The following is a 12,085-nucleotide window of genomic DNA, read 5'->3' as shown; positions in this document are numbered from 1 at the left end:
GGGCTTCTATTTAGGATTTTTATTTTAAGGAAGAGGTTTGTTGTTGTTTAAATGCATTTACACAGATGTTTCTTATCTGGTTTTATGGAAATCCATATTGCATTAGATGAACATGAATTAAACAATATCTCTAGCATTAGATCTATTTCACCAGGGTTGCCCCTGTTTTCTTTGGGTCTCATTTTCAATATTTGATAAACAGGGATAAAATATTTTAAAAACATTCCAGAGCCATTTTGATGATTAAATGAAAATGTATATGATATGAGTATTCATTACATTTTGTCCCCTTTCCTCAGATCTGTAGATCTCTTTATAATGTAAAATTTCCTTTCATTGATGTTTCTCAGACAAAAGCATTATCTCACCAAGTCTTGGTAACAATTGCGACAAAACATCACCTAGGTGAAAATTTTAGATAAGCATTGCTTAGTTCACATGTTCTCTGAAGCTATAACAGTAATTTTAAACCATAGGTACTGTTTCTGAAACTCTCCTCTGTTATTTTTGACTAGAAATAACCTTGACAATCGCCTTCTTTGTTTTATATATATATATAAAAATATATAACATCTATAATTATATATTATATTATATATAACATATATAATACATAACATATATTATATGTATTAACATATTATATATATAAAGAGAATATACCATGTATCAGTTAACAACTAGATATGGAGACTGTAGTGATGGAATGGGAAATACAAAGTACAATTTCACAGATCCAGCATAACGTTAGAGATATGAAACAGGAAGTGACTGAGGAACTAGTTCACACTGGATGGTCAGCAAAACATTCTGAAAGAATCATACAAAAGCTTAGGTTAGAATAAATTATTCATAGAATGAACTTGCCATAGAAAGACCATAGGAAGTAGAATTTAACTCCGCTGGGATAGCTGGTACAAAAACCTTAAGGTTGCTTGGATCTGAGGTGTTTGAGAAATCAATGAGAGCCCTTGGCTCAGTACTGATGGACAGAGGACAGAGGCACAAGGTGAGGATGGACAGAACAGGGCCTGTTTTTTGAGGGTCTTTGTAGTATAGTATGTAGTATGTAGTACAGCATGCCATTGGAGGCTTGCAGCAGGGACAAGAAACAAACCATTTGGTTTTAAAAGAGTATTATGGTTACTTTGTGATTTGCTTATTTGATTATGCTTCTTAATGCTCCATCCCACTTATCTTGGTTTGCAGGTATTCCTGGAACATCTGTTTTTTAATTGTTTATTCTGTCCCTTCTTCTGGCTAATATATTTATTAATATACACACTTAATAAGCTGTCTACTAGCCGCTCAGACATATTCAAGCAGTCTAGTTAATCCTCATGTCTGCTTCTTTGACCTCAATACTTAATTTTTATCATAAAGAGCAATGCAAGAAATTGTCCCAAAATATGTCTCATTCATCTACTCATATTCAACATATATTCCAGGTAAACAATTCAAGGGTTCAACACTCATTTGTTTCCTTATCTGTTGTTTATTCTGACCTTCTGACTAATCCATGTCCCTTTAATCATATTTGATTAGAATTAAATATTTTAGAACGAAAAGACCCTTAGAGAATATCTAATCTTGTGGTTTTTCAAGCTTGTTTTTAACAATGGAGACTTTGACTTTTGCCCAAATAAATCTTACATATATACAAAAATTAAAAAGATTATAGAAAAGCTGCTGTTTTGAAGCAACAAAGGAAGTATAACTTTCCAGTTTGCCTTAATTTCCCACAAAGTTGCTCCTGAAAGGTTGGAGGAAGCCATGACCTCAAATGAATCCAGATTGCCAAGAATTTATTTAATACAGCTTCTTATTTTAAATGTAAGAACAGAAAAGTCCAGAGAAACTTAACTATAGCAATAAAGCTACTTAGAAGCACAAGTCGGGGTGGCTTCCAGATGCTTCAGCCATAAGGTGGCAGTGTGAAAAAATTAGAAGGGACCTTGATGTTAGAAAGACTTGAGGTTGAATATTGCCTTTTTTACCATTTGTGTGATTGTGTGAAATTTATTCACTGTCTCTGATAACATATTTTTAAGGACAGTTGTGATAGATTAGATAAGCAAATAAATGTTAGACCATAAAATGTCCTCTATTTCTATTCAATACATTCCTATGATTTATACAGATAATATTATTTCATATTACAGATGAAAAAAAAATTGTAACCTAGGTTTAAAAATACTCAGTAAGTGGCTGACCTAGGAACTGAACACAGATACATCTGACATGAATGTCCCTAATCTCACTGACCACAGATCTTAATGAAAAAAGAAAGAGTGGTGGAGAACTAACAATTTTACATTTACTTGATGCCTTTGTACTGCACTTCCAAAATAATAATCTCATTCAAAGCCCATACCAGCCCTAAAAAGTCGATGTTATTATCTTTCTTTTACAGAAAAGGAATCTGACAATGTCACACAGCTAAAAATCAGAAAATCAATTTTATCTCAGATATTTTTTTTAGATTTTAGGCAAGGACTGTTTGAATTAGGTGGTTATTTCTCACTTAAATACACAATCATATTAGAGCCAGATTTAATCTGGTTTGTTACTTGGGACAAGTGGAAAAAATATACTGATCCTTGCTCTTCCTGTCTTTTCCTGTCCATTTGCTTTTGTTAAATCTCAAAATGGTACTACAAAAACCTGGAAACTCTTTAAGAATATGGCAGCGTAAGTTCTTTTGGGTATTTAGGGAAACAAACAGGGCTTATATTCTTTCTGTCCTAAACCCCTTGGTAGTTACATAAGGTTGAGATAGCATAATTAGTGAGATGCTCATCAAAAGTCGATATGTTCCCTGTGTGTCTAATCTGTGAATCTGGTGTCTTGGAACATGCATCGGGCCAGGGTGCCTGCTGGCACTTAAGACTCATGACAGTACTTACAGAAAAACTCTACGGCAGTCCACATCATAAACACAGCACATGGAAATTAATCAGGATAACTTCCTCCAGGCTATTTTTCAGCCACAAGACAATACAATATCGGTGCTCATCTAGTCCTGCTGGAAGTCAAATGACTTCTGAGTAGCTTCCAACCTCCTCATTCCTAAATTATGAATCTATCTTCTAACCACAGAAGCCTGCTTAGTGTGTATTTTCCAGTAGTTAAGAAATTCACACACCCACAGAGAACTAACTACATTTTCCGTTTTCCATTTTTTTCCTGTCTTACTTCCATAATTATATGTCAGGCCCAATGAGTAAAATGTCCCACCACGTTTTTGGATCCATTACCATAAAACTTAATAAAAAAAAATTGACACCTAGTCCCAGTTTATGCAACATTTAACTTTTTATCTGATTGTAATAGCAATATGATTTCATTACAGAATATTTTAAAATATAAAAAAATCATAAAATCAAAATCCTACTGGAATAACTCCTATATTAAGGTATTTACCTTTAGTACTATTCTATGAACATATATATAAATGGGTCTAAATGTGTATCTGTGTATGAGTCAATTATTATATACAGTATATTACATCGTATACAGTGTTTGTATTTTGTTACGCTTATAGTATGTTCTAAACTTGCTCCTAAGTCATTAAATACTAATTCCCAATATGATTTAACTAGTTGCATATTATTATATTTCATGATTATTTCAAACAATTTTTAAGTATTTTTCAGCTGCTTACAATTAGATCATTTCTGAATGCTTATAAGTAATTCTGACATTAATTTACTTGTGTGAATAACTTTTGATTATGTTTCTGACTGACTACTTAGGAAGGGGTTACAAAGGTAAATAAAGGTCTCACTGACCATTACTCCATAATATGCCTCTTGAAATACTTTGCCACAAATAATTTTCTAGAAGGCTATGGAAATTTATGCACAAATGCGCCACTCTTTTTCTGGTTGTTATAATAATGCCAATATTGTTTTTGTAGAAAGTTTAGAAAACACGGGAAAAAAATAGAAAAACATTAACTATACCAAGTTATACTTCTTCAAAAATTACTATAGAGCCATATCTTGACATGTATATATATGGATGACTAGAGAGAGCTAATGATGAATACAGGTGATTAGACAGCTAGAGAGAATTAAAAAATATAAAAATTGGATCTTAATACAGAGTTGAGCTTCTGATTCTTTGATTTCATACTATAACATGCTCATTCATTTTATTGATTTGTAATTACTTTCATATATGAAGAGCATAAATTATTATACACATTTTTCAAGTTCAGTATTCTAAATATTTACCAACATCTTAATATATTTTATAGTTTTATTTTTAAGCTCTTCTTTAAAATATTTTATGAATATATTATGAATATATAACTTTAGTTTTACTTTGTTTATGATTCATTTCATATTACTCTGCTAAATCTGTGTGAAGATAGTCAATGTAAACTTATGCTATGCTCATATAAATAGAAGTGTCTTAATGCTATTTATTGTTTCATAGAATTGTTTATAATTTATTTATCTGCATGGAACTACTCATGCTGATCAGAGAGAGTGTTACTGTAAGTTTATTTACATATGTTGTAGCTATACTTGGTGTGTGTGTGTTTGTGTGTGTGTGCGTTTAAGGAAATTTCCTTTCCCTACATTAAAACGTTACAGCCCAGTCTGGGTATGGCTAAGCCTGAAGTTCTTTCCTAAAAAAAAAAAAAAAAAAAAAAAAAGAGTAGGAAACAGGACAGAGCAAAGAAAAGTGAAAGGATCATGTGAACTCATCAGGAAATTTAACTTTCAATCAATACGGTTTTTATAGGAAGTGATATATTCTCCTTCATTCTTTTCTGGATCCAAAAAATATGTTGTATATATCATATGAGTATTAACTCTTCATCTAAGTTAAAGATACTTAAAAGCAGAATCTGTGTTTTATAACTCTTTGTATCCCCAAGGATCTGGAACAGTGCTCTGCACATAATGGATTTTCAACAAAAACGTGTATTGATTACCATGATAAGGTACATGGCTATTTTTCTGTCTCACTAAGTTTATCCGTTGGAAGAAGAGAAAAAGAAAAACTGCATTTTTACCTATCCACACTGCATGCTTTATAGATTTTGGTCACAATTCCTCACAGCCCCTGCTTTTCTACACTGTGTAACTCAAGAAACACACAGTTATTGAGCATCTATGTACACTATGCTACATGACCTTTATATCTGGGCTCAGTATTTCTTAACTTTTTTCAGAAACTTAGAAAACTGCAATAACCTTGGTGTTAGAAGACAAGAATAAGGCCTATTTTATGGGTTTGACTATTTGTTTTAAAGGAAGAGAAATGTACCGTATTATGAACACACCTTGGCCTGAAGTATGGATAAGAATCGAATAGAGAGGAATTTTAGTACACTGTATTTCAAAGTGGCAAAAGGCAAGTGATGCATTAGTACTGAAAAAATACAAGTACTTAAAATTAAAGTGCATATCACCAAAAAAGACAATGATTCAAATACTACAAGAACAGATACATTGTTTTGAGCATGTTTATAGCACAGAGAAACAAAATGAGAAAAATACATTTTAGAAGGCAGATCAAAGAATAAAAGGCTTAGAAAAGCACAGACTCTTGCCTTAAAAATTATATATAAAGGATGTTGAAGAAAAAATATGGGGGAAATTAGTGAAAATAACATTCAAAAATATAAGAATGCAATAAAATGTTATTTTGCATTTAGGAAACTAATACCAAGGAGAAAAGAAAGTAAATGAGTAGGATGAAACATATTCTAAAACAGAAGAGCCTGTAAGTCTCTACTTCACTTTGCAATGTGAGAAAGATTACTAATATGATGTTATAACAACAACCAGACTTCAGCCAGAATCCCTTTCAGGGGCTGAAAAACTTCATGCAACCACTGATAAAATCTGTATTAATGTACTTAGCAATTTCATTTAATAACTGAGAACTTCCATGCAACTAAAACAGAAATAGGGAGTGATGTTTGGTTGTAGTATATATTTTAAGGATGTTAGAATGATTTTCATATAACTTCTTCTCTTAAATGACAGCAAAAACATATCCTAGTAAATGAACTATATCTATTTTTACTTTAGACTTGCTTTAATTAAGTACAATTAACCTTTAAAAAGTAAACTGAGAGTTACTAGGTAAAGAAAATACAATTAATGTCATTGAAATCTACTTCATAGAGTTTTTTCCTGCAAAGCATGAAGACCACAATTCATATGGGAAGTTTGAGGAATGTAAGTGGAAGAGTGGTGAACATGCAATCATCAATACATTCAGGTGAAGCATTAACATGATTTGCATTACTAACAGAACATTAGAAAATGTATGTTATTATAAAACAATATGCTGCTATAATACACAAATGCCAACTATTCCTCCTTACTCATTAATATATATACAGAGGCCATATGTGTGTGTGTGTATGTGTGTGTGTGTGTGTGTATGTAGAGATCAATCACCGAGCATATTTTTATAAGTATCATTTTTTTATTACTGTAAAAGGGCACAAAATTACTGAGCACAAAATTAGTTACTTCAGAATATCTCAAAATGCTGCCACCATTCATTCTACCACTTATCATCATCATTTCTCTCCTATACTAATTTTCTCCATTCCTCATTATTTCTAAGTAAATTTAGAAGTGCAATCTGATTGTGAAATTACTCTGCTAAAAATCTCTATATGGATTACCACTGCCTTCAGGATAAAGTTTAAATTTAGTACCACATCTTACTAGATCTTTCTTCATCTTGTTGCTGAATTCTTTTCAAACACTGACTACCATTCCTACTAAGTATACTGTGATACAGTTATACTTCATAAATTATGGTTCAAAAATGTCCCCCATTTCCCCTAGTGCTGGGCCTTTGCAAATACAGCTTACTGCACCCTGATCACCATCTACTGTTCTTTACTATCCACTGCTCTGTAAATCTAAATTTCCATCTTCTTCTACACCAAGCCTTTTGTGACCATTCAGTTCTTCCCTATCCCCAAAGAACATACCTAAAATTCACTGAGGGTCTTTCTTCTACACCACATTAATAGCATCTGCAGGCTATTAAAGTTGCTGATGTATTTCTCTTCTGAGTTCAAAGATTATTTGCGTACTTATCTCCAATCCTTTGACAACTTTCTAAGAAGTGTGAGTCCCAGTTTCTGCATATGTTAGAAACAATCTCATTGTTGCGATGATGAAACAAAATGAGGCACATAAGATAGACTCTCCATAAATGAGTGATCTTCTTCCTATTACCTGTTCTTTCATTTCCACCAGAATCAGAGTCCATTAGGATTCTAAATCATTTACATATTTGTAAGACTTGGGAAAGTCCCTAGCAGGGGCTAAAATAATAGTGATGAGGAAAAGGAGAGAAAAGAATAAAATGAGGGAGGAAAAAAATGAAAAACAATAGAGGGCTAGAAAAATAATTACAGCTTGAGGCAGTAGGAAGGCCAACAGTAGCCTAAGCTCACACGTGAAGAGTAGGATTCCTAGGCTTCATAATCCACTCTTCTCTCCTGCCAGAGACCTGTTGTCATCGATGGGACAGGCAACAAGCATCCTCTCGTGGTGCTCAGCATTCGGGTAGCAATTTCTCACTCTTACTTTTAAATAGTGTTTTCTCAGATATTTGAAGTCTGGGGAGGTAAGTCACTGTCCTTTACTCAGGTATTTTATGCCACAGGAAGCCAAAATTGAGATACAAACATGTAAGTATTTACTACTTCATCTATTGTCTAGACTTAGGTTCTGACTCTTTTATTATAATTGTTTTTACACATATCTTGCCCAGTGTAACACTACTGTATAATGTTAGTTTGGGGTATAATGAATTTATACAGTTTACTTCTTTCCAATTCCCTTACAAACGTTTGCTTGATTAGTTTTGTAATTATTTTCTGTAGAAGAAAATAGGCAGAGGTGAAATTATTTTTTTACTAAATCATACATACATAGATTAGAAAAGTTTAAATTAAACATATGCTCACTTTTTTCCACATTACAATGCTTTATCTTTAAAACAAACAAACAGCCACAAAAAAGAAACCTGACATAAATAATGAAAAAAAAAATAGTAATAATACCCTCAGCAAACTTCCTTTGGTATCCAGGGTTCTATTTTGTTTTATTTTGTTTTCTTTGTAGTACATGCTTTGTATTTGGGTCCTCGGTATGTATTTCTAAAGGGGACACTTGAACTAGAACATTTATAAGTGTCACAGAGAAACCAAAGCCATACTGTAAACCTCAGCATATGCCATATACTGACACAACTGGCTGAATTCATAAACTCAGGTTACTTCTTCCCAGTCTCTGTATGTCTCATCATGATCATTACTCCTTTTAGTATTTATCCTCATATCACATTCTACCTGTGGAGTTACTCACATATAGCCCACTCATTAACCCAAGCTACTAGAAGCTGGGGTTTGCTGGACTATAGAAACAGACAATTTCTACAGAATGCCTGGCTAATTTTAATTAAACATTTAACATTTGTCCCCTATCAAATCAGTCTAGAGTGATAGTTAAGCTCCAGGACTTACGGTAGACCTAAATGTGAGGCTTGCCTAGTAATTAAACCATTTTCTTCCTTAGTGTTTCTATTTGAAAACTGGAGAAAAACCTAGTCCCTGTCTTACAGGATTATTGTGAGGATTAAATCAATAATACATGTAAAATTCTTTTCAGAGTCTTTGGGCATATGCATGTCATTCCCAATTCTTATATGCTTATATTATTATTATGAATTTCTCAGCTTCACATATATGTTACATCATAAGTATAAACATCATAAGTGGTTTCCTAATGAAATGGTTATGATTAGCTTCCTTTGAATGAAGGCTGGCAGTTTCACTTGACGTGAGTGGTAGAGAGCTGTGCTGTCACAGAGGGTGCCACAGTCAAACCCAGCGCACTAAGTCAGCAGAGGCAGGAGAGGCAGTGGGGTGGGGACAGCGCTGCTCACCAGTTATATCTGCTGTAACATGTGGTGATGAAGATCCCCTTAGGCGCTAAGAGCTACTGTGTTATAGCTATGCATATTGCCATGTTGCATATCTCCCCTTTATGTTCATCATTTATGTCTACACAACATAATTAAAAGAAAAAAAAATTTGTCACTTTAATTTCCTCCATGTTTTATTTAAAGCTCTATTTCCTTATGAAGGAGCCCCCCCCCTTTTTGTTTACCATATTCTGCCCTAATATTAATATTAATATATTTTATTTTGAAACCTAATTTGGCCCTCAAGACTGAGAATGTCCTAATTATTCAATATTCTGGATCTTAAAGTAAGATAAATTTTATAGTTTTTTTTCTTGAATATTATACTTTAATTTAATTTTTTTTAATATTTCTGACTTCTCAATATTTTCCTCTCTGATTAAATCTCTGACAGAGTCAAATTCTCAAGCTTTGTAGCAATAGGAAATATTAAAGAGAAAATAGTTGCAGGCACTTTGAAGAAGTGTTCAGTGTTTCAGAGCATCACCAAGCTTTGTTACCAATTTATGCCATCCCTCAGTTTATTCGGGTCTTTATGATTCCAAACATAACCCTCAGCTTTATCTGAACCTGAAAACAAGCAAGTCCACCTATCAATTTAAGTCATTATATAAGGGAAGAGAGAAATCAAGATGTGCACACATTGATTAATTAATTGTTGAATACCAATTTTTAAAAAGTGATTAGTACAATGAAAATACACTAATAATAAAGAAAAAGGAAAATTGTATATTGTTTAAGTGACTTCTCCCAATAATTTGATACTAAAATACTTACTTACTTTATTAGTCTTCTCAGTTTGCCATAACATAACACCACCTACTAGGTTACTCAAACAACAGAAATTTATTTTCTCACAATTCTGGAGTCTAGAAGTCCACCACCAAGGTGTCAGTCAGCAAGGTTGGTTACTCGTGAGATCTATACCTTTTGCTTGCAAGGGAGCCTTCTCACTGTGTCTTCACATGTACTTTTCTCCCATGTATTTAAAGAAATTGAACATGTGTGAACATGCTTAAGTCAGAACATGTGTGAGAAAATACCTAGAAATGTTAATGGTATTATGTATTATTTCAGGAAATTTTTATTCAAGTATCAAAAGGACTTGCATATCATGTCAAAGAAACACTACATTAAGAATGATGATTAATGGAAAGAGATTTCTCAAAATATGCCACAAAACCAGTCTTTGGCCTTATTTTGGTAGTTTTTTTTTTAATAGATGACTTGGCTGAAAACCCAGAACTGGCCTTGAAAAGATTACACTACATGAAAGGAATAACTATGACCACATTGCATAAGGCAGTTTTAAATAAATGCAATAATATTCCCTGACATTAGGAAAATATGAAATGTTGCATTCATGTTTAAAAAATCAATTGCAAACAATGTGTGTGTGTGTGTGTGTGTGTGTGTGTGTGGCAGGTGTGGGTAGGATTCAGGAATCAGAGGACAATTTTGTTAAATAATAATTCAGAAGTAATCAAATGAAATAAAATCAAAGTCTATTTTGAGGCCCACAGAAATAAGACTTTTTAAATAATAATACAAAACATGGTCTTCAATGGAATAATAGTACACAAAAGACTAATAGTTTACAAAAGCCAATATCTAACCCTGACGTCTAGACTGGAAAAACCCAATAATGCTCTCAAACCAAAGTTTTAAGAGTATGTTGAAAAATCAGCATGTATTCAAAACATGATGAACAACATAGACAATGGCCCTGGAGAACATGTCTAAAGGGCAAAAATAGGATTAAAGTTAATAGAAGTTCAGACAAAGGTGAGAGTGGAAGATGGTTGCAGCTACAACAGTTTGTCTTGGAGCTACATAGGCCAGATAAAGAATCAATAGATACGTATTAGAAGATGCAGATTACTCACCATACAAGAGAATATTTTTAGAAAATTGATCTATTCAACAATAAAATGACCTGACTAAAAGAGCACTGAGTTTCTTGTCACTTGTAGTATTTGAAACATATAGTGGATGACCACTTGTCAGAGATACTGACATTGATAATTTTTCTAGTTTGGGTGGGTGGTTACACAGGTTATGTCTTAGGTCAGCTCCAACTCAAAATTTCTATGTTTATTTCAAGTGAAAGTGAAAAATCTTTTAGGTTTGATGAACTAACACTGACATATTTAAGTATCACAGATAATAAATGCCTGCTGGCAGCTGGCTCCAAAAATAAACTCTTCCTTCTTTTTATTACATACAATGATTACTTAAAACCTTGTTTGAGCATCTGATAGTGGTTCAGCACCTCAGAGCAGTCATTTTTGAATTAATGTGATATTCATAGAAGGGCTTAATTTTGAAGCAGGAATATATATATATCTTCATTCTTCTGGGAGTAAAGTAATAACCTATAGTATTTTTCTGTCACCAAAACTGGTGGTGCCAATAATAAGAACTTGCCCTTCTCATGCTAATCTAATAGCAGATATTCTTGTTTTATTTCAGATTCATATATGAACAAAATAATAGGGATTCACACGTACAAGCAGGTCTGAAATATGTCAAGCAATTCCATAAATCTAAGTCAGATTTTCTACATGACAAATAACCATTATCAATCTCATGCTAAGTGGGTGTTTAAATTTTCAGAAATCAAAACAATTGAAAAATAAAATCAGTCATCATAAAAATCAGAGCTATAGTTCATCAGTCATGAGATGTCAGAAGGTCCCCTATTTCTATAACTCCATTCAATCTGAAATAATCAGAGACAGTGAAAATAAGTTATAAAATACATAAATGTCACTTTCACTTCCCTAGTGTTTTGAACCTAGAAAAATTCAGATTCACAGAGACTCCATTCTGATATTTTACCCAAAATGTCAGTCAACCCCTTCATTGCTAGTTTGACTGTAATAGAGAAGGAAAAAAAAAAATTGTTAAGGCAGGCTACACAGTGTGATATATTTTGTAAGGACCCAATTAATCCAGTGACATGTCATACTCTGGCTTCTAGTAGCAAAATTACTACTCCTTGTTTGAAAGTAATTCATACACTGCATGTGAATGAACCTAATCTCTTTCTTCTTTTTTGTATTTCATATGTGGAATTTGGGAACAAATGTATACTTCTGTA

General features: G+C 32.9%; 1 long non-coding RNA gene across 1 annotated transcript in view; it reads right to left on the bottom strand.

The window, feature by feature from the left end:
• Positions 1-715: 715 nt before the first annotated feature.
• LOC140695601 (uncharacterized) overlaps positions 716-12,085 on the bottom strand; it is a 107,895-nt gene continuing 96,525 nt past the window's right edge. The window contains exon 4 of the long non-coding RNA XR_012071263.1: positions 716-810. This is a non-coding gene — a long non-coding RNA (uncharacterized lncRNA). The remainder of the gene's footprint in view (positions 811-12,085) is intronic.

Source organism: Vicugna pacos, chromosome 3 (genome assembly GCF_048564905.1).
Source record: "Vicugna pacos chromosome 3, VicPac4, whole genome shotgun sequence".
Lineage (NCBI taxonomy): Eukaryota > Metazoa > Chordata > Mammalia > Artiodactyla > Camelidae > Vicugna > Vicugna pacos.
The sequence above is the reverse complement of the archived record's forward strand: the minus strand, read 5'-3'. Positions and strand labels throughout refer to the sequence as shown.